The sequence below is a fragment of the Excalfactoria chinensis genome, chromosome 5 (assembly GCF_039878825.1).
Source record: "Excalfactoria chinensis isolate bCotChi1 chromosome 5, bCotChi1.hap2, whole genome shotgun sequence".
NCBI classification, from domain to species: domain Eukaryota; kingdom Metazoa; phylum Chordata; class Aves; order Galliformes; family Phasianidae; genus Excalfactoria; species Excalfactoria chinensis.
In genome coordinates, this window is record NC_092829.1 from 25,461,858 (window position 1) to 25,489,809 (window position 27,952).

The 27,952-nt window shown below is 34.4% G+C and overlaps 1 long non-coding RNA gene across 1 annotated transcript; it reads left to right on the plus strand.

The window, feature by feature from the left end:
• On the plus strand, positions 1–26,807 carry LOC140253394 (uncharacterized). Its single transcript, XR_011903843.1, has 5 exons — positions 1–28; positions 19,786–19,872; positions 22,115–22,196; positions 22,799–22,838; positions 25,773–26,807. It is a non-coding gene; the product is annotated as an uncharacterized lncRNA (long non-coding RNA).
• The last annotated feature ends 1,145 nt before the right edge of the window (positions 26,808–27,952 follow it).

A 27,952-nucleotide genomic window follows, 5' to 3' on the forward strand; every position in this document is an offset into this window, starting at 1 on the left:
GTCCCTGCCTGCCTGAGGTCTTCTAAAGGTAAGCTGCATTTTTTGTTGCTGGTTTTTTTTTGTTTATTTGTTTTGTTTTCCTTTCTTTGTTTATGTGTCTACAGATGCTGTTTTTGGGCTTGTTCTCATTACTGTAGCCAAAGGCTTTGCTACTCTGCTATTATTGCTGTACTTTCATTGCATTATAGTGTTACACCTTGAAACTATTGCACAGCTGTTGAAGATGGAAATTTATTACTGCTCAGTCCTACACCTTTTCTTTCTCTTTTGTAATGACTTTTGTAAAAGCATTACTTTCAACATGGAAATGCAAATGTTGTTCTTGATTGTAGGTAGTTTTGCAGATAAAAGCACAAAATGGTTCAGTTTTGGTCATTACTGGGAATAAAATATTCAAAGGGTTACAGGAATTTTTCTTCCTTACCCATTGCATGCAGCAGTGATGAATGTGACACAAAACCCTCCACTGTGAGGACTGACAAGCCCATTTTTGGTCTGATGGAGCCAGACTTGGCAGACGCTGGGGCTGTTTTCACTAGGGATAGCCTTAGTACAGGGGCTCAGTCTTACATCCCTTCTGATAAGTGTATGCCTGCTTTCCTTGTAATGAGACTCCTTGGAATTTTAACTTTGAAGATATTCTTCTTGGGAACTATTAGTATCTATCTTTGCCTCACCTACAGATTGTGAAGTTTTTTTCAGTCAGAAGAATAAAAGGTTTCACATCAGAAATTAGTTGCATGTATTTGTCAATATTGTTTCCAGCATTGTTGTCTCAGTGAGGAAGCTGCAAAAGTCTAAGGTGTATTTTGTGTTTTCTAGCTTATTAAGGTCATCAATTTATATATTTTGCTTGAGAACTATACTTCAAATCTAATCTAATAAGTTACAGGTTTCAGAACTATCACTACCTGTCTGTATTTCCTCCTACACAAATCTTGATTCTGTCCTACAGTTTTTGGCAGTTTCCATTTGCTTTCAGCTCTTGGTGGAAAACACCAGTGAAAAGGAGAATATGCTATTGGTTTGGAAACTAGTGACACCATGCAGTGTAGGTTTCTGACACCATCGCTCCACCCCAGTATTTCAAGTGTTAGCACAGTCTTTCCATCACCACACCCTTTTCTCAGTCATTAGTAGTTTTGTTCTGGTGCCATGTTCTCTGCTAGACAGCCTTCCATGCCTATTTATTCTGTCCTTACCTTCCCCTGTAAATCCAGCATTGTTCATTGGTTTTATTTCTGATTTCCTCAGGCTTGAGGAGGGTGCATTTTGATACACAGATTGAGAGTATTCCTGCAGTTTCTAGTAAACAGTTTATATGCTGCTGTTCCAGCAAGTCCTCTTTTATGGCTTTTACCCTCTGTGTTTTAATCCTGAAAAAAGTCTTTGGCTTAATTCAGTCCTGTCAGCAAAAATGTTGAAAACTACCATACTTGACTGGGGGGCAGGAAGTGTTATTTGCACCACTATTTCTATGATCTATCTTCTATGATGTTGTGTGGTACGTGAACTGTTAAGCTCGAGTTAGGAGGAAGTGGAAGTAAGATTGAAGCCAAATACATAACTGTGGAAAAGGAATAAAAGGAATAGAATTTTCTTAAACAGCTGCGTGTATAGGCTTTCTTAGATCATATTTAAAAAAAAAAAAAGTGTGGAGTGAGCTTTCAATATAGAATAGGAGAAAAATCACAGAGTCATAGGTGTTGGAAGGGTCACAGAATCACAGAATGACCTGGGTTGGAAGGGACCTCAAGGATCATGAAGCTCCAACCCCCCTGCCTGGCAGGGCCACCAAATTTCCATGTTTACAAGATCAGGTTGCCCAGGGCCATCCAACCTGGTCTTGAACACCTCCAGGGATGGGGCATCCACAATGTCCCTGGGCAGCCTGTTCCAGCACCTCACCACTCTCTTAGTCCAACCTAAATCTTCCCTCTTTCAACTTAATTTTTTTCCCCCTTGTCCTGCTATTATTGGCCCTTTCAAAGAGTTTACTTCCCTCCTGATTATAGGTTTCCTTCAGGTACTGAAAGGCTGCAATGAGGTCACCCTGCAGCCTTTCTTTCTTCAGGCTGAACAAGCTCAGCTCCCTCAGCCTGTCTGCATAGGGGAGGTGCTCCAGCCCCCTGATCATCTTTGTGGCCCTCCTCTGGACTCCCTGGGTCCTCTGGAGATCGCCTAGTCCAACTCTTGGCAGAAGCAGATTGCCTATAATAGGTTATATCTGCATCCAGGTGGGTTTTAAATACCTCCAGAAAGGAAAACTCCCTTGGCCCACAGGAGAATAACCTCATTAACCCTAAGTTTAGCCAATGGGAAAATAATTCTGTGTCTGAAGAGGTATTATGTATGGTCATTCTCTTGCCATATTCAGAAAAGAATGCCTCACCAAGAAGGTACCATCATATTTTACAATACCTAAGATTTTTTTTTTTTTATTTTTCACCCACAAAGCTGGCCAGTATCTGCTACTTATGATTTTCAGTGTTTCTCTTAGTTTTCTTTAGGAAGTACTTCTGTGATCAGTAACAAAGGAAAGCAGGAAAGTAAAAGGTTTTTGTTTTCATCAAAGAAAACCTATTGAAGCAGCTGTATTTTGATTATCAGACATATTTAAAAAATAAAATTAAAAAAAAAAATCTACTCCTATGGATATGTTCTATAAAGTTAATATTATATATGAAATGCTTACTGATTTTATTTACTATTTACTTCTCTTTTTATTCTTGAATATATTAGTGCTGATGTTTTAAGATGCAATACAAATAACATCTTAGCCTAATCTCAGCCAGAATATGCAGTATAGCCACAATAGGAAAGTCAAGTTAGAAGAAGCAAAATCAATCTCCAGAGAGAAATAATTATTTAAATAGACGATTTAAAAAAAAAAAAAAAAAAAATTAAAAAAAAAAATCAATTTCCTCTGAAGAAGATAAGGAATTGCATGGGAATAAAATTACATAATATGGCAAAATGCCTCGCTGCCCAAAGGAGATGCAAGCAATCTATAATAGAAGAAAAAGATTACAAAGCTACAAGGACAATCAAAGCAGGAAAATAAAAGAATGTTTCAGCATATTCTGTGATATGAACTTGGGACATGGAAAATAGATGAAAGAAAATAAATTTTAGAGGAAAATACATGAATGCATTTTTGTATAAACTTGTTCATGCACTCATTTTCTTGCTGTGCAGATCCATGCTGCAATGAAAGGTAACAGAAATTGTCTGGTTTTTTTTCTTCTTTATTTTTTTTTTTGTTTTGTTTTTAAAATTGCTGCAAACAAACAAAAAATCAATATTTCAGGATCCTTTTGGAATTCCTTTTGTATTTGGACTGTTGGATACAAATTGCATTTCACAACAATTAGCCTAACAAAGTAGTGTGTGTGATATAGAAAACTTTGATTACTTTCCTTTTCACAGATAGTAACAAGATATTTTTCCTGTAATATCGTGTTTTTCTGCATTTACTGGTAGTTTGCCTATTCTTGTTGAATCTTCAATGCTAATGTTGCACTGATTGCCTTAGCATGTAAGTTAATATGTAGGTCTTTCTGAAAATAATACCTCTTATTTAATTCCATGGAGATTACGTACGAAGAGCATAATAACACTCTTTGATGGAGAAAATTCTCAGCTACAAAACAAAGTTTTCAATATCCTTGCTACCATTAGCTACACATTTTCTACAATGAACTAGAGCCTGAATGCCATACTCATGGAAATCTGAATGGCTGTCCAGAACATGGAATATTTTTCATGTTGCTGTTACTGCTGTTAAAATGCACCACACACAACCTTGCTGTTCTCTTGTCTACTGTGATGTCTCTACTGTTATGTCTCCATGAATATTAACAGTCACAAATGTTTGCAGAATTTTGCAGTGACCCAGAAGAGTTAACTGAGTTAACTGAGTTCACTCGTGAATCTTTAAAAAACAAATGTAATGATTCATCCATTCAGACTGCAACTTGTAAATGTTGACTACAATATCATATTAATGTAATTCTATTAATAACTTAAATTTTAGGAAAAATACATCATTAATGCTTCTCAGCTTAAAGTAGAAGGCAGGAGTAAATTATTACTTCTCATGCTGGATGTTATCTGCTGCAATACCTGTTTAGTATAAATGACCTGGGAAAGGTAATGAATGATGCTGTGACAAGGTCTGCTGATCGTTTTTATTGCTCTGAATTAATTTGTATCATAATTGATGGTAAAATAATGGGGAAGTCTTTCAAAGAGCTAAGTGACAAAATGATAAAATGACGGATGAAATTCAATGACAATAAATGCTAACTAATGCATGTGGGGAAAAAAACAGCCCTAACTAAAAATACCCAGTGATGAACTCTGATTTGGTTATTACTGCCTAGGTAACAGATTTTGATTTCATTGTCTCTCCATCAAAATGTTATCTCAGCGCTCAACAGCATTCAAACCAGAAAATAGAATGCACGAAAGTTTAAAAAATGGTTAGAGGACAAAACAGTAATGCTATCTGAAAAATTGTGATGTAGGTATATACTAAATACTGTATGAAGTTCTAGTTATACCCAAACTGGAAACAGTATTGTCTCAAAACTAGATAAGAACACTGGCAAGAATCTGTGTGTTAGGTTTTAAAGAATTTGGACTGTAAAATAACTGAATTTTAAATAGTGTTCTTAAAAAGGAAGATTCTTAATAATTATCTAATTTGTGCAGTGCTTGCTCTCTCATAGGTGTGAATTAAAACCAATACTAAACAATGATGTGAGCATGGGTCATTAAGAGATATGGTGATATGAAATTGAAATAGTAGGGAAATGGAACAAAGACAGAGGAAACTTTTACATTTTAGTCACAGAAGTCTAAGACTGAATATGTAAATGTTGGGATTAAGAATGCAATATGTCTAAACATCAGATTAGGCCTGTAAAGAGCAGAGAAGGTAGATGGTGTAAATGAGGAATACTTCAGAGGGTCATGGCAAGGGCAAATACCAAGATAAATTGTCTCTGAATCATTAGACAAAGACTTACCAATAAAGACTCTCATATCTTTTATGCTAGCTATAGTTGCCAGGCTGTCACAGTTCATTTTATGCTAAGGATTGTTTTAGTATGTGTCTATTGTAAACTAGCTTTGGGCTTTAAAACTGGAATGAAATCAATGTTCTTTATAGCCTTGTTATTAAGATTCAATGTTTCTGCAACAATGAAAAATGCTTTAGAAAAAAGAATTAAATTTAATAATCAGACTATTAACCAAGGATATTCACTGCACATTACACAGAGACAAATTAAAAAGTCTGCAATAGTTTCCAGAAAACATCTGTTAAACAATGTCAAATTGATGATAAAGAAAATTGAGTTCCCTTTGCTGTTAAGTTTAATGCATATGTACGCAGCTATAAAAGAGCTATCAAAGACAAATTTCCATTTGTTGTTAATTCAGAAATGTTATCACAGGGAATCCTTAACACCCTTAACTTTCTGCCAAGTTTTTCTTTTTCTTAATTGGTGGAATATTTAGATTGATTTCTAGCTTTCATACTAGAAGACAGAGGTGCACGTATGTTCTCTACCACTAGAAGGAAAAGATATGCTTTTAGTTTTCATTTTCATGTAATGTCAAGTGAAGAAAAGTGATACCATTTGCTAAAAATAGCAAATCATGAAAGAAGTATGATTTTACCCATCCTTTTAAAACACTGGTGATTCCAAATATAAGATTTTGTGTGGATGAGTTGCAGCCTGTTTTTCAATCCAGTACTAAGTCAATAGAAGAATTTCACTTAATTTTGTTGAATTTTCATCTGTTTAAAATCTGCTTTAGGTGAGACTCTTTGGGTGTTTTTTTGTTTGTTTGTTTTGTTGTTTTTGTTTGTTTGTTTGTTTTTTGGTTTTTAGTTACGTTCAAGTGCTTTAACTCCTGAAAACAACTGCTGTGCCCTTGTCAGCAATTGGAGCGTACTAGAGAGAAAATAACCAAAGACAGAAACTTGATATTGATGCATTTCAGAAGGATCTGCTTTTGACCAATTCTACTCTGGTCATGGTGACTAAGTGCCCATCAGTAGTTACAGGGTTTTTAAATCTAGTTTTATACAAAATAAATAAAATCAGTAGCCTCTAAGACCTGCCTGCACCATGAACCAAAACAAAGGGAGAGAGGATGATCAGGAGACTGAGCTTCTCCAGACTAAAATACTAACATGAAACCCCACCATGACTAGTTATTAGAAATTAAATAGTATTAGCTAATATCTAAATGAGCTATTTCCATTATTTCTATTTCTGATAGGTATGAATAGCTCCCCATTTTACTTTTTTCTTAGGAAGCTATGTATTTACTTTCTCTACTGTTCAATTTATTAGATTTTGCTTATCATGGAAAATTCAGATATAATTAGTTCCTGTTTCCAGAGCCTCTTTTTCCACAGAACTCTGAAAGACTTCTGTGACACAAATGTGGGAGCATGGCAGATACGTTAATTTCAACAACCTTTATCTCACAGTTTCACACAAGAAAATCAGAGACCTAAAGATTTTTGCCTGATCACTTCTATTTCAGCTGTTGGAAATGTTAAATAGGAATATGGTACAAAACCAAAAAATCTTATAAGATTAATTCTATGTATTCTTTAAGCTTATCAAAAATGAACCACCTGAATTAAGTCTCTGTGTGTGTACCTTTTTGAAAATTTGACAAACTATTCCATGTCAACATTTCCTGTAGGAAAAAACAGCAGACTCAATACCAATTAGTCTACCGATTAAACTAAAGAAAAGATGTTCCCTTAAGGAAGAAATAAAAAAGTAATATTAAATTGATAGTCTGGGTTTTGATCCTCCTATTAACCTGTAGTTCTTGTTACCTGCTGACATCTCTATAAAGTGAGTACTGAATATGTTCATGTTGAATTAGTAGGTTTTTATGCTCCACTTTGCAGCTGTAAATGTCTACAGTATCTTAATATTCTAGCTTCCATTTCTGAAGAAAAAAAGTCACCAATTTCTTACATCTAGGATCAAGGAAGGCATCACTGCAATTCATGATGCAGTTGCTATAGCTACCAGTTACCTACTAAGGTCTGTTGTTGTTTCCTTAGAATAATCTTAGAAAATAAACATAGCTGCTCAAATATTTTAGTTTTGGGGTATTCACTTCTTAACAAGTAGAAAATCTTCTTTACTGAAGAGAATGGTATGTGAGTTTCTAAATAACTAATAATCCAAATGTATTCGTGTCAAGTAGCAATTTGAGGTTTAGAAAAAAACTGCCTTCAACACAGGATTGAAGCATTTGAAATACATTATCACTATTCATCTGTATATTTTATTTTACATTTGTGGATTTCTAAGGAATAACTTAATAGTATTAGGCACGTAACAGTGAACAGCATACTCTCATTCCAATAGTTCCCAGAATCTGCTTTGGATAACGACTGTTACAGTGATTAGATTATGAGAAAAAATAAAAAAATAAAATAAAATGGTGAGCACCATGTCTCTAACACCTTTCAGTCTTGAAATGATAATGAGAAAATGATAGACATTGCATTGAATGGAAAATTACTGTCCAAGACACAAAGGTATATTAAAAAGGTGTACAAGAATTCAGAGGCTAAGTTTTCTTAGTTTACTTTTAGTTTCATTTACTAGTAAGCTTCCACACTTTTTTTTTTTTTTCAGTCCTTTGAACAGAAGAACTGTGGGGAGAATGAGAAATTTGAGAGAAAAATGAGTCCCAACTGCTTTGTTTTGTATCATATCCCTTCATCCCTTCATTTTCTCTTCATTTACTTCAATATAAACAATATAATATGTATGTAATGAAAAATCTTTACTGGTATCCAGACTTCACAATTTCAAATTTTTATGGTATTCTGAGATTTACAAAACCTAACCACAATTCACAACTTTTTTTTTTTTTTCCAAAGCATGAAATATTAATTTACTTAATTTTAACTAATTTTACTTTTTTTCATTAGATATTTCATACTTTTGACCAAATATGATGGCTTTATTTTTAAGTTTGCATGTGTTTTTCTATAATTCTGAACTCAGTTCAATCCTTCCAATATGGGTGCTTACCAAAGTAAGCCATAGAGTAGTGCCATAGAGTTTCTCTCTATTCTTTCTCAGTAATTGCTAATATCCTATTTACCATATTAATAGCTACAGAATCTTGACAATTTTAAAAGCTGTTGAATCCAGAAGTTTTCGAAAAACCATTTGTCGTGATTCTAAAACCTTCTCATTTTATGGAAATAGATTAATTAGAGCCCATAATTGAATTTCACCTATCGTTTTATCATGTGTCTATACTTAAAATATCACAAGACCTTTTTGTATACCTTTTGTTTTTCATCTCTTTGCAGAGAAAAATCAAAGAGAGCTTTGATTTCCTTTACTAATTTTATATTGTGCAAATTTTGTTATTTCAATCTCTATCCATTATCCAGCCTGTACATTTTTTATATAAGCCTGTACAGGAACAGTGCAGATCCCTAGATGACTCGATATAAGCTATTCTACTTGTCAATCACCACATTTTTGCTTAGTCTGTTGTCTTTTAAACATATCCTTTAAGTCAAGAAGATTTCCCCATCCACCCCCCTCTCATTTTGAGAGCTTTGTTTCTGTCAGAGTGATCTTGTGAGATTTGTTTTTCAGTTCAGAAACATTCAAGTCATGCATTTTGCCTTCTTTGCATCTTCTCTTTCTGTAGTCCCTGTCTATATCTCACTTACATTGCATCTTCTCCTCTAGTTCATGACCTGTGAGCCAGAGAGAGGTTTTTGACAGGACCTGTGATCAGCTCTAACTAATGTGCAGAGTAACCCATGAGAGAGAAGTCATTGAGTTCCAGCTGGTAAAGGTGGAAGATGGGACCTTCAAAGCCCCCTCCAAAGTCTTATTCCCTAGTAGCCATTTAATGTCACTTACTGTCTCCATTTTTAAGAATGGTGTAGGGAACCTGCTGTGGCAGGGGGTTGGACTCAATGATCTCTAGAGGTCCCTTCCAACCCCTACCATTCTGTGAATGATATTTAAGGGTGAACTGATGAGAATGTCATATTATCATGCTTCTACTTGTCCATGAATTCAGTTTACCTAGTAGAATATGCATTTTTAATGTTTAAAATATTTCTCCTCTATCTTGTACCAATCTTCCAGAATCTCTAGTACAGAATAGCATAGATTTCTAAATGTCATATGCACTTCCTGGAATTATCTTTGATGAGACTATGAACAATTATGAAGGAATTGTGAAGGAATGTTATTTAACTTTCTGCTAACGTCTCCTCTTGACCTGTGGCTACACAGATAATGTTGACTCTATTTCATTTTGAACCTTCTATCTTCACTTGGCTCAAGGTCAACAAGATGATACAATAACAAGAAGGTAGAACAAACACTGTCTACTGGAACCAACATTTATTAGAAAGCTGTGATAGCAACCAAAGACAGCAAAGGAATGTAACTTTTTAACTGAACAATGGCTGACAGATTCAATAATCAGGGGAAAGCTTTAATTGATGACATTTCATTAGCATAATGAGTTGAAGCTGGGAAAAGAGAGTCTCTTATTAATTAATCAAACGAAGCACAAACTGTTTCAGTCCCTTACTGTCTGCCATTTTCCATTAATCGTAAGACTGTATATTAAAATCCTTTGAATTCACTGGATGGCAAGTGTTTCTGTGGGAAAAAATATTGGCCGTGTGACATACTCAAGTGAATGCACTTATGCAGGTATAAACCACATTAGAAATTCATGTTTGCGGAATTAAACTATCATCGCTACAGGAAGTTTTGATAGTATTTCTTCAAAAGCCACCGGCCCTCAAAAGCCACTGTCAGAAAGCATGAAACTGTCTCTTCTCTAACAGTCTCCAACAATTAGCTGGCTGCAGGTGTTTAATCCCTGGGAGTGGATTTGTGGTACAAAATATACAGGGGACTATGTTGACTGCTGTCAAAGTAACCTTTTTCTAATACTATTTGCCATGGAGCATTTTTCTTATTACTCCCAGTAGAATTTTCTTTGTCTTTTACTCTGCTTTTAAAATGCATATATGTTGCTCTAAATATAATGCATCTGATTTATTTCCATGGAAACTACAGCAGATACAAAGATCACAATAACACTGTTTGATAGAGAAAATTCTCAGCTAAAAAATATTATTTTTTGACACAGTCAACACCATAAGTATGCAATTTTGCCAGTGATGAATGAAAGCCTTCATGCTGTACTTATAAAAAATCTTCACCATTGAAGGTAAACAACTGTTTCACAGCTGCTACAACAGTGTTGTTGCTAGGAAAATGTTACCCATGTAGTCCATTGTTCATTTAGGTGGACAGATGGAAGTCAAAAGGTTTCAAATCCTAACTGTACTGTGGGTGTAGAAGGAAAATCCTGCCAGGATTGGCAATGTGCTCCACAGTCTTCAAGCTGGTATGGGGCCTGCTGTAATTGTGTTGCAAGACAAAGGTTGTCATCTTTTCTAGCCTGGTTGGAAGTCTGAGCCTTCAGTTTAGTCAGCACAATAGATATGCCTTTGCAGTTTAGGATTTCATAAAGACAGCTTCAGATATTTACTGATGAGGAAGTGAATGATTTGAGGTTAGATACACCTACCAATTTGTTTAAGAGGAAAAATACTGTCATATTCCTATTTGTTTATTTATTTATTTCAGGATGCTATGTTTTGAATACAGCTTACTTCTTCATGCTCATTGTCTCTGAGCACAGCTCCATGACTGGGCCATGAGACAGTACAAGCAAATTTTCACATGACATTATTAATTGCTTGGTCCTCCTGAGCTTTAGATTTGGTTGTTCAAGTTCCTTTTTCAAATATACTTCTGTGTCTAAATATCATTGTAAATCTTGACACAAATATTTCTATGTTCATTGGGTGACAAATTCCATTCCCTTCCCATTTGAAAATACAATCACTAGATAAGAATCATTTCTGATAATCCTCTAATTTAATTAAGTAAGGGCAGAGGAGAAAGACATTTATTGGTTTGAGACTTCAGACTTCTGCCATTGTGCTTGGATATTGCTATAGCAGATAAATTCTTAAAAACAAACTGCAATGCACTAATATAAATTAATTTGATATCGAAAGATTCCACAACATATGTACACACATTCTACATTATCTAGGTTTGTATTCAGTGAAAGATTTGATGAGCTGCTCTGTATCATAGAGCAACATCAAAATTGTAGTACTGTATGCTTTTCTGCTTTCCAGTTTAAATATCTAGGCTCTTATGAACTTTGTACTGCCAGAAATGTTGTATGTGTTTTATAGTCATCATAGTTAGTGTAGAACAGCATTTTTTCCTTAGTTTCAAAACTTTTAAATTTGAAGTTAACTGTATTCAGGCTTCCAATTGTATGTCTGTTTCTCTGTATTCACATATAGGGCATGTTCATAGTTCACACAGAAGTGAATAATATTCACGTAGCTAGCATGCAGCAGATTTTTTTAGATGTACTCTCAATGGAAATCAAGCTGTAGAGTAGAATGAATCAATACACCTTGCTTAAAATGGGAAGATATATTTCATTAAAAAATGCAGATTTTTTGCATAATGAAGTAGCATTTTTTTCTCTGTTCACAAATATTTTATTGTCTGTAAAAGCATATCTGAGGAAAAAGGAAAGCTTCATTTTCAAAACTAATCTTTGTGTATCCTCATTAGAATTAATCAATTTGTAATTACCTCGAAATCTTTGTCCATTTTTATCTATCTAATATTTACGGATTTTTTATTTTCAGAAAAGTTTCTCTAAATATTTCTATTGCAATCTATTTTTTAAAGCTGTCAGAAGTTATTTGGTATTGAGCTTATTTTATTGTGGAATGACTAAATATTCATGATTTGTAAAAAGATATTCATACTTCTAGTGAATACTACAAAAAGTTGAAGTAAGATACGGCCATTATACTTTTCCTTTATTTGATATTGATAATGTAGATCTATCAAGATGGCTACAAGGTTTTTTTGTGCAATACTGAAGGTGCATCATAGCTGCCCTTTCTTCCATATTAGTGAAATGCATTCTATAATCAGTAGCAATAGTTCCTTAGCTGACGAGTAGACACCATGAGTTTCTGGGGTTAAATGGCTGGTATTCTCTGGAGACACCCTCTAGCAAGAAATAAGCAATGCTATTTTGGCTTTATTTACAATAGAAGTTTCACATTCTTTGAAATTCAAGAAAAGTCTGAGAGAACCATATATGATTAGAATAATATGGACCATTGCCCATAAATTTCTGAGTTAATATGAAATAAATTAAGTCATTATGTGCCATAAAATCAATGTGATTTGAAATTGACCAGCTCTTTTTATCAGTTTTTAAAGTGAGACTTGAGAGTGCTTCTCTCTTGCTTTTCTCCAGTCTTTTCTACTATATGCCAGGACATATAGTATCCTCTTCTTTTAATTCCTTAGTTACCAAACATGTATGATTATTCTTTTTCAGTCTATCCAAATATTAAGGACTTCCATGCCTTCCTTTTTTCCCCTCTCTGCAACCCGTCCATTTATTTATTTATTTATTTTGTGTAAGTGTGTTTGATCTTTTTTCGATACTTCAACAGATAGATCAGTAATCAATTCTCCCTCAGTATTCTTCTTCAGCTTTAATAGGAACAGAATGATTTGTGTTGGGTGGGACCTTAAAGATTACTCAATTCAAAATTCCCTAGCATGATGAGGGACATCTTCCACTAGACAAGGTTGCTCAAAGCTTCACACAGCCAGGTCCTGAAGACGTCCAGAGATGGGCTATTCACAACTTCCCTGGGCAACCTGATCTAGCACCTCAACGCTTCCATAGTGAAAAATTTCTTCCTTACACATAAACTAAATCTACTTTCTTTCAGTTAAAGCTATTACCTGATTTCCTTTCACAACATCCTCTTAGAAGGCATTAATCCTGACTTTAGAGGAGGTGATCCTTGAATATTAGGCACCATTCCTGAGCCCCTCTTACCTCCAGGTCTTTATCCCATGTTATTCTACTAATCGGATACTTCAAGAAGCCCATCTGCTTTCCTGAAAACCATGGTACTGAGTTTACTGTATGCACTTCTCTAGTTGCCCTAAGGATCTTTTGAAACTCCACCATTTCATGGTCAGAAAACTGTCCTTGAACTTCATACCCTCTTAATGTTGAATAATTAAATGACTTACAATTTACTTAATTTCTATGCCTTTAGAAGCTTTATATATATATATATATATATATATATCAGATTGTCTTATCTAGTTTAAACCTTCTTATCTAGTTTAAACCAGTTTTGAAAAACATTGCTGTATGCTATTCCTGTGTATTTCTATGCATCATATGTATATATGGTAAACAAACATGTTTGACTCAGTGTAACTAGGATGCCTGAAAAATGTACATGAAAGGTATTGATAGCAGCTGGTTTCAAAGTCATGCTGGGGAAGGGAAACAGCGGTCAGGCACTGGAATGCACTGCCTAGGGAGGTGGTGGAGTCATCGACCATGGGGGTGTTCAAGAAATGTTTGGATGTTGTGATGAGGGATATGATTTAGCTGAGAAGTATTGGTGATGGTTGGACTAAATGATCTTTTAGGTCTTTTCCAACCTTGATAATTCTGTGATTCTGTGTGACTTAGAGATTTCTAACTATCTCTGGCTAGAAAAAGCTACAGTCTTGCAACCTTCCAAAAACAGCCAGCCTAAATGAGTCTTTTGATCAGTCTAAACATCAGTCTTTTCTGGTTAGGGAACAATTTTTAACCACATAAATCTAGGAGCTGGACTTGAGAATCCTTGTGAGACCCTTCCAGATTAGGATATTCTATGATTCTGAACTGCTTCAAAGATTATTGGTTTTAGGGACTTGTGCCTTATTTTGGTAGATCAGTGCTGGTTTAATTAAAGGATATGACTTGACGTTGTTGGCAGAGCCTTAATTTCAAGTTCATGAAATTAGAACAAAAGTAATATTATTCAGATTGCTTTATGTTATTTTATGATATAAGTTAAAAAGTTAGGAACTTTTGCCCTGTGCATGCCTTGTATCTTCTGTTCCTTACTCTCCTGCCCACAATAACTGTTTTTCATGTATGGAATCCAGGATATCACAGGATACAGCCACAATTTTCTGGTAACACCTTTCCCTCTCCCTTTCCCTTTCTTTTTGTTCCCAGGATGAGTCTTTCCAGAAAGAAAATAAACATATACATTATTGGTTTGGGGTTTACATGGTATATCATTCCAGTGTTTTCTGAAGCAAAAAAACAAAACAAAAAAACAAAAAAGCCACCAATCCATTTCCTCCCTTCAGTTTCTTTTAAAATTAACTATGTTTGATAAATTAACGAAGAATGAAGTAATTAACTCCTCTTATACTGTTGGTATAATTTTTAAAAATTATCATAAATTGCAAATAAAGTTTATTTATTCAAGAGGTAATGTCTTATGCATATCCAGTAATTAACATTTGTAGCTGTCATGATGTGCAAAAATTCCAGTATTTAAATACTTTTTGTTTACCCCTTAATAAAAGAGTAAATAATTTTTTGTTCTAATTAAAAACAAAAAAAAAAAAAACATATACTGGATATGCTGCCAAATGCTTGTTTTATTTTTTATTTTTTTAAGAGAAACATTCATTTCTCAAATACTGAGTCTCTAGACCAATGTGAGATGAATGAACACACTGTAAATGCTAGTATTTCTTGCCCACACAGAAATGTATGAAAAACTCAAGACTCAATTAGGTGCATCTCATAAGAGTTTTGTCCTGACCTCCACTTTGAGAATTTCCTTTGTTTTAAAAGCCTGTGGAGATTTTAATGATTTGTTCATTAAAGTGTGGTGTACCAAATTACATTAGAGGCCACAAAGATTGATTATGATTTTCCTCGACAGTGAAGAGGTTTTTGTATGTGACTCCTCCATCTTAGTGGTTTCTAGGAATAGACTCTGTTACTCTTTACCAATAATCAGATATTTAATTGGTACTGTTACAGCTTTCACTTAGATTCAGGACTTGTGTTACTATTGTACATAGATAAAATGTCATCTTAAAATGGGATTTGTCATAGATGGTTTTCCAAGAATTTTCTCTTTGTTATACCCTATCCCTTAGTGTGATCTTGCATCCCTATAGGAGGCAGCACACGACTGTTCTATATAATGGCTGTTGGCAAATGCAAACAATGGAAAAAATGCCAGTTCTTCCAAAGCCAATGTCTGTCAATGCCTGCTCCCTGGTTGGCAGAGAGCACCCTGCTCAATTGCTAAGAGGTTTGTTGGCTTCACTGTCTGCTATAATTCACCCTGTTATGGAAGAAAACAGCTGTCCTGCTATCATGACCTGGAAACGTGCCATCACAACACACTGAGTTAAAATCCCAACTTGACTGCTAGTACTAGGATTCAGTCTCATGACTGCTGTTGAATGAATTGCAGAGTAATCTCGAGGGGATAGAGTATAACTGATTAATTTTTAATGCAATGTCTCAAAAATGATCTGCACTTGAAAATCCTGAATGCAAACACAATTAATTGAGATCTGACAATTTATATCTTCAGAAGACAGAGGTCAAACAAGAAGTGTGCAGCCACACCCCAAATGCCCCCCAGATATGTACTGGATGTTATACATGCTGATAGGATTTGCTATTCAGTTGACAGCTATAAATGCAGAGGATGATCTACCCATGAAACTCTGAGACACCTATATATAGCCCTAAAGTAAAATAAGCCATCTTTCTTCCCAAAAGGCATTTTTCTGATTTCTTATCTAATCTGCACATCAATTTAATACCATGACACTGTGCTAAAATACTTTGCTAAAGAATTCCATGCAATTAGTTCATAGTCATACAGATTCACAATTGGAATACAGAGATATTAATTAAGAAAGATATAAGAATATGTTTGGGCCTTTGGTAACTTTAATTAGTTCATTTTAGTTATTAATCATCTTTAATTAAAAAAAAAAAAAAAAATTAGCCTATGTGTCATAAATTGTGACTTCCAGCCTTTGTAAATCTGAAGGTTACCTGTGAACTTTTTAATGCCCTGGAAAGTATTTCCAAAAGAGCTCCAAAACAAACAAAAACTTCCACTGGAAGAGCTAATTTAGTTTTCACAATAGAAAAAGCAGGAAAAAAAAATATATTCATAAGAAAAAACCACAAAAGTAAAGAATGTCAGATAAAATGCTGTCAGTTTATATGGTAGATCAGTTCAGAGGTCTCAAGGCATACCTGCAGTCATGTATGCAGATTGGTTGAGCATCAGTTTGTTTTGACATAAGAATTTTGAAAATGGAAAAGGAAGGTTCCTTTATGTATATCTATTTCATTTTTGTGGGTATCTACTTTAGCTCTGGTAGTAAATGTAAGATATTTCAGGGGGATGTCATTATGTAATACAAATGCATATCTAGACTGAATATGAAATACTTTCTTTATATATCTCTACTGTGAAATCTGCTTTGCTGTATTCAGTGACATTTACAGTTAAGTTCCAAGTTAAACTCGGAACTCTTCAGGGCAGCAGCTATGAACTCTATTTATAATGAACTCATCACTTATATTTTTATCCCCACAGAAGAAGCAATAATGACAGTAATAGCATTTCCTAAATATAAACATAAATATTTACAACCTGATAAAGGCTGCTTGAGAAACAGCTTAGAGATACACATGTGAGACTTAGGACAGCCAGTTTCTTCCCAGCAGTAGAAGATACTTGCTTACCTCTGCTAATTTGAATGAACAACTAGGGATTTCCCTAATCTAGAAAAAAAACAACAAAGACGGCTTGAAGCCAAAATAACCCAGTGTTTAGGGTGCTTAAAAGTCGAGGTCACAATGTTGATTTGCATTTCAATATTTACTAATGTTGTGCAAAGAGAACAAACTATCTTTAATAGAAAACAAATGTATTGTCTTGGCATTCTAAATGTCACCACAGTTTGCTTAACAAAATTTAAACATGTTTTTCTGTATGTATTGTTCTTCTGAGTAAAGTTCTCTAAAGTCTTCTGGTATAAAACTGTGATCTGATTTGTACTTCCTTGTAAGAGACTGAACAAGTGAAGTGAAGTGATCAAGAAGCAGAAATTGTTGAGTTTGATTCTGATCCTTCCAGTCAAAGGCCTTGAAAAACTTTCATAATATAGTGCTATTCACCATGGTTAACAGAATTTGGATTTTAGCACATTTCAATTTCTTGCCTCGGATTAATATTCATTTGTTTACTCCAAAGGCATATACAGTTCCACCAAAGGATTATACAATACCAGAAACTTTGATCTGAAATCGTATTCTGCTGCCAGAAAGACAAGTCAGGCTGCCAGACTCTTCAGTTCTACAGGCACAGATGCAGACCAGCACTGTATTCATAATTTTTGCTAGTACAACTAGAATGCTCCCTTGTCAGCTAGTGACTTACCATGATATCCAACAGGGTGACATGCAGGAATCCAGGACAGATGTTTCCCAGATATGACACATTAAAAATCTACTATTGTTTTTAGATGTGTAGGACATGCTGTGCATGTGATGTAAAGTCCAACTGTCTGTGCAGGGTTGAAAGTATTTAGAACATTTTGGATGCCCAGCACATCAATATGAACCCAAGAGGAGTCCAAGGCAGAAGGTATTGAACTTCCTGCTTTTCAGCCTTCCAGTGGTGCTCAGATTAAGTATTTATTCTGGCAATTTACAATAGTGCATTTCCCATGTTCTTTTGAATGCTTGAAAAAATACAAAAATCTTGGTAACCAGAATCACTTTCAACTATGATAATCGATTGCTAACATAAAAAATTATTGTTAATGAGCAAAACCAGCACTGACATTTCTCAATAAAAATAAGCAATGGACTTTTTATATTGCCTTTTATAGAAAATTATTACAAAGTAATTTACAAAGTTATTAATTAGAACTTAACTGCTACTAAGAGCATAAGGCAGCCCTCTATGGCTATGGAATGCAGATCTGTCTGTACTAGCCGACACTGTCTGGAAATCAACATTTTTGTTTTCTGCAATTAGAATATGAAAGGAAATCTGAGCTATGAGTATTGTCAGATTAGAAAACAATATTGTATTATTGGAGAAATTGTTAGTACACAAAGCACTTTCCACACTGAGTATGATACTCAAGCCTAAGTAAAAGCTTATTCAGGCTCTTGTATAGAATGATATGCATTCTGTGTAACTATAGACCCTTCTGTACTGCAAGTGCCCTCTGCCTCTTCCATCTTTTCTTTCTCCTTTCCATGTGGAATTCCATTGTGGGAGCACTGTAGAAATAATTCATGTACAGCTTTCACATTTGAAAGGCTGTTTCAGTGGAATTAACTGCAACTTATGAAAGTATTATTAATGCATCTATAGGCATTAAATAACCCTATGGGGCTATTTTGGTATAATTACAACATATTAAAAGAACCCTTTTCTTCATCTTTGTTTGTTTTTAATTTACCTTATGATTTTGTTTTCCTAGTGCTAGATGCAGTTTCTCTCAGGGATTTATGTTATAATTTTGCTTTAAAATCAGTGACCATAAGCAGTGTTAAGTCAAAATGTCATAATTCAAATAAAGACATCAGTTTGGCTTTTGTCTTGGGTTCTGAAATACCTCTGGCATGCACAGATCCTATGGAAACAGGCGTTAAAACTCTGTTCTCACCTCTTCTTGTTTTCATATGCATGAACATACTCTGTGTTCATTTGTAAGCAATACTTAAATTTAAATGTATGTTACTCAGAAAAAAAAAGTAATTGTATGCTTTTCCCTTTGGTCTCTTGATCCATAAAATTTAAGTTTTTTAATAAAATATTATGCTTTTATCTGGCAGAATGATGCAAAATAATGCTTTATTTTTATTACTTTTTCATTTAATATTCTTGGGCAAATCACTATTTGCTGTAAATCTGTAGTTTGATTGGTGCTCTGTCAATGTACCTCAACAGAAGTTATAAACCACAATATTTTATTGTAAGGACAGACTCAGAAAATAATAAAGCACCTCATCAGAAGCCCTTAAGGTGTTCTGGAGACATTCACTGAATAAGCTTTATTTTGCCCACTTGGGATAGACAAACATACAAACATTTAGAGTTGTTTTGTTAATGAGTTGTTTCAAGGGAAGAGAACTACTTTTTTAGAGGAAATGATTAAAATGTCTTAAAAAAGCAGTTCTAAAGTAATTACTGAAGTTAACAGGGATATCCACTTGACTGTAACTTCTCTAAGCATGCATAAAACTCCTATCTAACCACCTGCCGAATTCCAAAGGTGTGATTAAAATACTTTGATGGAGGAGGAGGATAAGATAAACATTAAAATGCTTACAGTCTATTGTTTTTTGAGTCCTAGATCAGATTCACTGCATTGACATAGACTCAAACAGGTGGAGTAAAGATACAAGCTACTGATTTGAGGAATAGTTATGGAATGCTTTTCATGTAAGCCTTATTTATAAATATACTTTTATAAACATTTCAGTAGAGCATTGTAGATGATGTAGATATTTATTTTAAATAAATTGAATAATAAATTGAATAAGTTGAATAACACTGGTATACACGATAGATTATATGAGTGACCTAATTATTCTGATATATATATATATATATATATTTTACAAATTTGTAGAAACTACAATCTTGAAGTTTTTGTAAAACTGAAAACATTTTTATGTATGCGATGTATTTATATATGACACTGATTGATTTTTATGGCACTTCTTCCATAGACCAAGAAGGAAGAAAACATCTGACATCACATCTAGAAGTATGCTACCATCTTTGGAATGTTTCCAGTGTCAGAAGTCACAGCAATGGTAAATCATAACTCTCTTTGCAAGGCCACTTTTACCATTCAGTGTTTTACTTTATCTACCTTTTCAGTATGCCTTAAAGATCAGTTTTCTATCTATCTCCCTATCTATGCTATGTAGCCATCTATTTCATCCTAAATAATCTCCTTTATGTTATCTGTATGTGCATATATACACATTATTTTATTTTATTATTTAATATTGGGAAAAAAATGTTTTTTTTTTTCCTCTTTCTCAAATGTATTCCCTATTTACCCTGCTTTTATCATCACCATCTTCCTGGAAAAACATGTAAATAAATAATTAAAATATGATAAAATGAAATAAAGAAGACAGTAAAGGCTGTTAAACAGCCTAGCTGCTTTTCTCTCTTAATGGAATGAAACGAATTTGCCCACTGAAATGCTTATACCTTCTCCCTTACCAAACCATGATTTTATTGTTATTTAACTTTATAGATCCAGCTATGGACATATGAGTATCAGTCCCAGTAAAGAAAATTAGCAATCTGGGGCAATACTGTGTAACATTTAGTCCATGAAACAGACTGGATGTATTTTTAGTCACTGCTTGTTTATAACCTAATTTTCTCTCATTGCTTTACAAAGGTGACCTTGTTTTACTACCATCAATGCCTGATGTTATAAAAGAGAAATTCTTTTCAAATCTACTCTGTTAATGTGTTCTTGCTCTGAAACAAATGCAAGATAACATTAACATTCTTCCCACAAAATACCTACTAATTTGCTTGCAGTGGAGATAGAAAGCTTTTCATTACATATCACAAACTTCATTTGTGCAGAATGAGTCACCAGGCCTTCTGAAAAGCCAAATGAGTACCTAATCTCTAATGCTGCCTTCAGCTATAACATCAATCCTCCCTGGTTCTAGTCATCTTTTATCAGCAATTCAGCTTTTAAAATTTTCCATTCTGTTATAAAATTGTTCACCTGTCAAAACAGTTTTGATTTGTGTTTTTCTAATACCAAGGCTTCAGAGAAAAAGCTCACACAAGTACACTATTTTTTAATAGTGCCTACTAAATGAATGTAATGTATAAATGATTAAATCTGTTTTGCACAATTGTTGATATCATTAACCTAATAATAGTCATACTGTCAATTATAAAGTATATGTGATACTCATCGTGCATACCTTTTCCTGATTTTCATTCTTTTGTAGAGATCATTCTGGAAGATGTAAATGCTGTATGCATATATGTTTCATGGTAGATGATAAACACTAGTATACACAGTAGATAATATGAGTGATCTATTTATTCTGGTCTAGAAGTGGCTGCCCAATTACCATAATATGTTTGTATGTTAAAAAAGAAAGGAGGGAAAATATATTTTAAAAAATAACTATTTTTTAATAACCACAAAGAAAATGGTGAGAGAAAAAAGTACTGAAAGAAATACTCTTCAGAACTGGGAGCCTTTTTTTTGTATGCTTGCTTCGAGAACCTCATATATGCACTGTCAAGCTTAATTAAAACAAACAAACAAAAAACCACAACTTTTATTTGTCATAATGAAACATGTACAGTGGCCTTAAAAAGAAAAAGCAGCAAGTATGTCTATATGTATATATTTATATTTATATGAATATATGCACAAATATTGATATATGAATTTAATTTTTTTGTTCAGAGCATAAATGAACAATAGCCCAGACGTTCTGAAAAGCTTCACTTTAATAAATATACTCTATTGCTACATGTAATATTATCTCTGTAGTTATGAGTTTAATGTTTGATGCGTCACAGTAAATGGTATCCCTAGAGGTCACTGTTTTTCCAGATGAATCTACATACTTACAGAATTACTGTGCACTAAGAATATGACCCTTAGAAGTGGAACATACAAAAATAATTTCTAGATAATTGAGCACAGTGGTAGTTCTACTAAATAGGATACTACTTACAGTGCATGCTGTTTCCAAATTGCTTGATTACTCTTCAGATTTAGATAAGGATTTATATTTTCATAGGTAATTAAGGAATTACATTTCTTAGGAAAACCACAACCCCTGGGGGAAAAGAAGAAAAAAAAAGCACCTGTGTATACATATACTTCAATTTTAGACACCAGATAGTAAAACAATTTCTTTTGATGCTCATAATTTAAAATAAAAGAAAATAAAATTTCTTATTCTAATTTCTATATAATGACCTAACATGAACAAGATAAACATATAACCTTTCATCTTTACCTTTTTTTTTTTTTTTTTTTTTTTTTTTAAGGTGGAGTTGCTATTGATGTTCTCACTCCTGTTTAATCTAGGTCATTCTTCACTTCATACAATATTTCATCTTTCCCATCATGGTAAGTCACATACCTATTACCTCCCATCACTTTCACCTTGTGATTTCTGCTTCATTAATGGTATCATGTATTCACCAAATTTAGTAACTGGACTTACTTTGGCCAGTGACACAGGCAGTTTTGACAAATGCTCCAATGAGGTTTAATGGCAACAAATGTAAGAAATAGAGTGCAACTTTTAAAAAAATTTATCTTCAACCTTGCTGTGCTTTGCCCCCCAAAATTGATATTAATGAGATGCTTTGTAAATATTACATGCTACATGAACTGCTTAGTATTATTTCTTTTTCCCTATGAAACAAATCAGGTCTAATTAAAATTTAAAACACAATTATTTCACCCCGTCTTTGAGATGTTACTTTTGAAATTACGTTTTTGTATTTTTGCTATTGGTATTCCATATCATAGCATCATATACAGCATGGCTAATTAAGGAGTTAATACTCCAGTTCCATGGACTGACAACTTTCTAGATACCTACTTCTCAAAAGAGAAGAACTATATCTCCCAGGGGACCTCATGGTCAGAGGAGGAAGATATGTCACAGAAGTCACAGGATCTTGTTCTTGGACGGGATCTCACTCTCTCTCTTTCACTGGCAGGGGGTGAAGGTGTGCTTCCAAGCTGTGTGCCTTCATTCAGGTAGGCCTTTCCATTTTGGAAACTTTTACTTTATTTATTAGCCCCAACTTCAATTAGATTGTATTATATTGAGTTATCTTGCATCTTGATATAAAAGTTGGTAAAATAAGCTTTCCTCCTTGGATTGTTGCCGCTGCTCTTTTTCTCTCTCTGAGCCCAGCCCCCATTACCCTACTCCTTTCCCTTTTCCTTTCCCATTTTTGGGAGCCAGGGGGTCCACAGGCCTACTGCCCCCCTGTCACGGGCATAGATTGATAAAGATAACTCCATGACAGTTTCTGAAATGCTCAGCGGTGACTTATCCAGAGATTCCATGTTTCCCTTTTGGGTCTTTCATTATCACCCTGAGATTTTAGAAGGCTATTCCTCTTGCTGAAAATTTTGCCCAGTCATTGAATTCACAGAATTAGTACGTGATTGACTGCTGATGACTTTTGCAGAGAACAGGGGAGTACCATGCATTCAAAGGTTTTCTTGCAAATCACATCTTTTCTTGTATTTTCTTCTCTTTAGGAGAATTATTTATGACTATCTTATCAAAGTGTAGAGATTAATTTCATGGTATTGTTTGAATGTTCAAATATTTTGACACTTTACTTACCCACTGAGAGTGCTTATTAATGAACTTGCAGCAATTTCATGAGGTCAAGATAAAGATCTCAGTGTGTACATATACTTTTAAAGAGATGAGGATACTTCACAGACTGATTGAATATGTTAAAATAGCACTTTCTAAAAATGACAGAAGAGTCAGAGTGAACCGCTGAAGTTCAACTTTCTTAGCTTTTAAAGGAAATGGAGAGGGTTATTTATTGTTGGCAATAGCTGTAAGAACACCTTGAGTGACAAAATGGTTTTTAAGAGGATTAACATTTAAAGAGACTTTATTGATGATCTGAAGCTAATGAAAAAGTGCCTGTGGAATATTACGCTCCAAGCATCTTGCTGCTCGTTACTATTTTTAAAGTAATGTTTTGAAAGTCAAGAAGATAAAGTGTGTTTTGATTTAAAGGCCATAGTCTTTCTATTGTGTCAGTCAACCGCATTAAGATCATTTTGTTTTCATTTATTGTCTTCCATTGATCACCATTATCACCCATCAGCCCCTGAACAAATATCACATTGTCCATCTTCCCAGGCAAGTACTGTAATTACTCAATAACTGCAATATTGATTCTGAAGAACTGAGTCTTACTGGCTGCCATACCGAGCTGCTTACTAGCTCAGAATTGCATCAGACAGAGTTGTTTTTAATGTAGTTCCAAGCAAGAATTAACTCAAATCAAATTAAAAGTTTTTCTCTCACTATTTGATGCCTAGAGTTGCTGAGATTGTATCCTTAAATCAGATTTGATATCATGTGTGAACTGACGGCCTCTAGCTTTGTAGAGTTTTATCTCAGACCCCAGAGTAAGCAGAGGCATATCAGAGGATGCACAGATCCTTTATAACTACAACTGCAATGTATCACCAAGATGTCATTTTGTGAAACAACAAAACCAATTAAGAGCAATCCCAGGGTAAACCACCACATTCATATCCACAATCCGTACAGGGAGAGTGCTTACAGCTTCTCGACTATGAAGCTGTTTTCTCACTCTCACAGATCTTTCTCATTTTTGCAGTGCTTCCAATAGCAAGCAATCAGCCTACATCACATTATTAAGATAGAAATCAGTCTACTCAGCACTTGCATGTGGTAGGACGTAGAATCTATTTGTGAAAAGTCATATTGAGTTAATATTGCTCTGCCAATTGTTCTCAAGTAAATTAAAAGATTGCCATCAAAGAACATCTATAGATATAGCACTGATATTTTATTATAACCAGGAAACTGGAATGCACCACAAATACAGACTCAGTGACTGCAACTAACTTGATCAAGTCCATGACACAGAGTGTTGAATATGAATCTGCTGGTACAAGACCCATTGCTTTCTGATTTTTTTCCCTTAATGCCATCATACTCTTGGTTGCTCACAGCAATACAAGACATGACGGGATGCAGAAACAGTGTGTGAGATCAGGTCAGAGCCATTCAGTGGGACCTAGTTGTCATGGTTTCTTTTAAAAATGTTTTCTGCTGTCATGTAATCTGTGTATATAGGAAGTTAGAACTCTTTAGCTCTGTTTTGTAGGAAATCTTCATCAGTCTGCTGATGACTGATTTAAATGTTAGCTCTGCAGGTTGGCTTTATTTCAGGCTCTCCACAGTTTCTCTTTTTTTTTCCTCTTCCCATTTCCCCTACATACTGTTTACCCTCACCAATTGCAAGTGGCACTCTGTGCTCATTTAGATCAGCTGACTCATAGAACTGTTTGGTCTAACATTTCCCATTACTTCTTAAACGGAAAGATGACTATAATAGCTCTGAATCTGAGAGGACAAGAAATAAATATACCAACAAATGCAAACTGGTGTGAACAAGTCAGTATTGCAAGCTCAGTCATAATCTTCATGTTGTACTTTTATTTTCTATCATAAAGATCAAATCTTATATTACTATACTAGAACAAAACTGATGCAGTACTGAAAAAGCAAACCTTGAGACTGTCTCCTGATTTGGAGGATTCTGCACTTATAAGCCATCACAGAAGTCCCATAATTATGATGTCTACATATACACCATCGTTAAAGGCATGTTAGAGAAGGAAAGATCTTACAAGTAATTAATAGCCAGAGTTTTCCAATGTTTCTTTTATCATGTCATGTTCAGTTACATTTAGAAAGAAGATGGTTAGAAATAATTCAGAGGTTAGAAATGATTATGTCCAAAACAATCATATGCAGAAATAATTTACAATAAAGGAAAAAGAAACCCCAAATTTCCTTTTTCATTTCAAAGGAGTGTTCTTTGTATCTGAAATCTGCCTTCAGAATACAACTGCCATCTCTACAGTGCAGGAAACTAATGTATTTTCCTTTGTATTCAGGTGATCACCATAGCAGGATTACAGAAAGGGATATAAAAAAAGCATGGAAGCAGACCAAATTATATATCAGCTCGTTATGTTCTTTAGTTCCAGTGAGCTCCATTGTGGAGAGGTGAACAGATTTGGACCAGCCCGAGCCCAGGATTTTTCACTAAACTGTTTATTGTACAACAGCATTATGGAACTTCTGAATTTTGGGATCCTCCTCTGCAGGATCTTGACTGTTCTCACTCTTGGTGTATCTACAACTCCTAATTTTTCTTGATTATTTATTTATTTATTTATTTAGTTGCTTTTCCTTACATTGTGTAGATAGTAAGGCGTGATGGTGTGTGACTTTTCCAGGGGACTAACATACTCTTGGGGCAAATTATTTAATATATTCATTATTAGAAAATCACTAAGCTGTCTTAATCCAGCTAATTTCTGCTCAGAATGTAATCTAGCTCCTGGCAACAGCTGATTTGGCAAGGCTGTTACTGCTGAAAAGAGTTCATCTTAAATTTTGCAGGAGTCAATGAGTTCTGACTCTGAAGAGCCTGAACCCAGCAAGGCATGGTGAACCTTACCAGCTGCCACTAAGTCACAAATCCACAGGCTCCAGCTCACAGCTTCCACTGAGTGCAAAACTCATCAAGACGTAGGTGTCCTCATCTCCCAGAATTGATACATCATCTCAAGTTCAGTAGAAGCTTCAAAACCAGCAAAAGCTGGAATCTCATTCTTGCCCCAACAATGCCTGCTAGTTCCCACCAAGTTCTAGCTCAGCAGGAGATAAGAGAGAAGCAAAATACTTATAATCAGAATGAGTGAGTGACTCTCAGCTCCTGCTGTGCTGAGAACCTCATAAATGCTTTTTTTCCCCTATCATTCAGTTAATGCTAGAATTCTGCAGTGCACTGATAACTTACACAAACTCCTGCTGAAATCAAAAGAAATCTTTCCAGCTATTTCTAAAGTCCATATGTGAGGTCATAGATCTTGGCTATATCAGATTGTGCTTTTAAAACTCCTCTATTAGGTAATAATTTTTTCTTTTTCATTTGAAGCTATCACTTTCTAGGAGAAAGTGACAATATTGGAAGTTATGAACCTCAAAAATGCTTTAAACTGCTGGGTAAGAATTTTATAAAAGAAAAGAATTGTCTTCCCAAAGTCATATCTGATCTTCAGGAAAAATAAATAAATAAATAAATAAATTAAAGTTAAGGGATTGTTTTCCATTCAGTGTAGTTTAATACAAGACTGGCAGCATCAGTTAGATTAGCATGAAATGGGAGTAAGACAATAAAGTATTTGCTACATAGTAGGACAAGGAGTTCCAAATAGAATTATTTTGTTTCCATTCATTCATTCTAGCAATCCATTAATGTGCTTATTTTCACCCTAATTTATACAGAATGTCTTTATTTTAACCCTATCTTTTTCTCTTATAACACATTTGAATTATTATTTGAGAAGCATTTCTAGAACATTTGCTTGTTTGTTTTAATTTCTGTATTCATAAACTGGCTGCGAATGTTGATTTTGGCATATTGCCGCTTTTTTGCCTTGGGGAGCGTTTCTCAGTGGCTAAGAGTAGGTGCTGAGTCCTGAAGTGTCGGTTCAGAGAAATGGAGACAGGTGCGCCATCAGCAGGAGTAGTAAAGTGATATGCCACTGTAAATATGAAACTGTGACGACCCACAAAAACAATCTATTTTTTTCCTTGAAACTTTCAGGCATGACAGTTCCTAAACTTTAAAAGGTAGCTTCACATAGAAAAAAATTCACCACGGAGTTCGGGAGTCACTTTTTATTGTGAGATTCTTTTCCTTTTTAGTGATATATAGGTATGTATGTATGAACAGTTAAAAGGGAAGATAACATTAAATAACAAAGATATTCAGATGACAACATTTGGAGAACAGCCTTACCCCACTTACATGTGAAGATAACTGCACATGAGGTAATATTTCTCCTTGAGAAAACAGAGTGATTTATAGCATATTTTATGTAATATTCTAGCTGGTAAGTCAACTAAAAAGACAATTAATATTAGTATTATCATTATTATACTATTATTTTTATTTGACAGTTTTGAAGTCTGGAATTGCTCTAAATGAGCTTTTTTTCTTCATTTTCTATTGCTCATATCAACATGCATAAATTAACTGGTTGTCATCAGTGCTGAAGAAGGT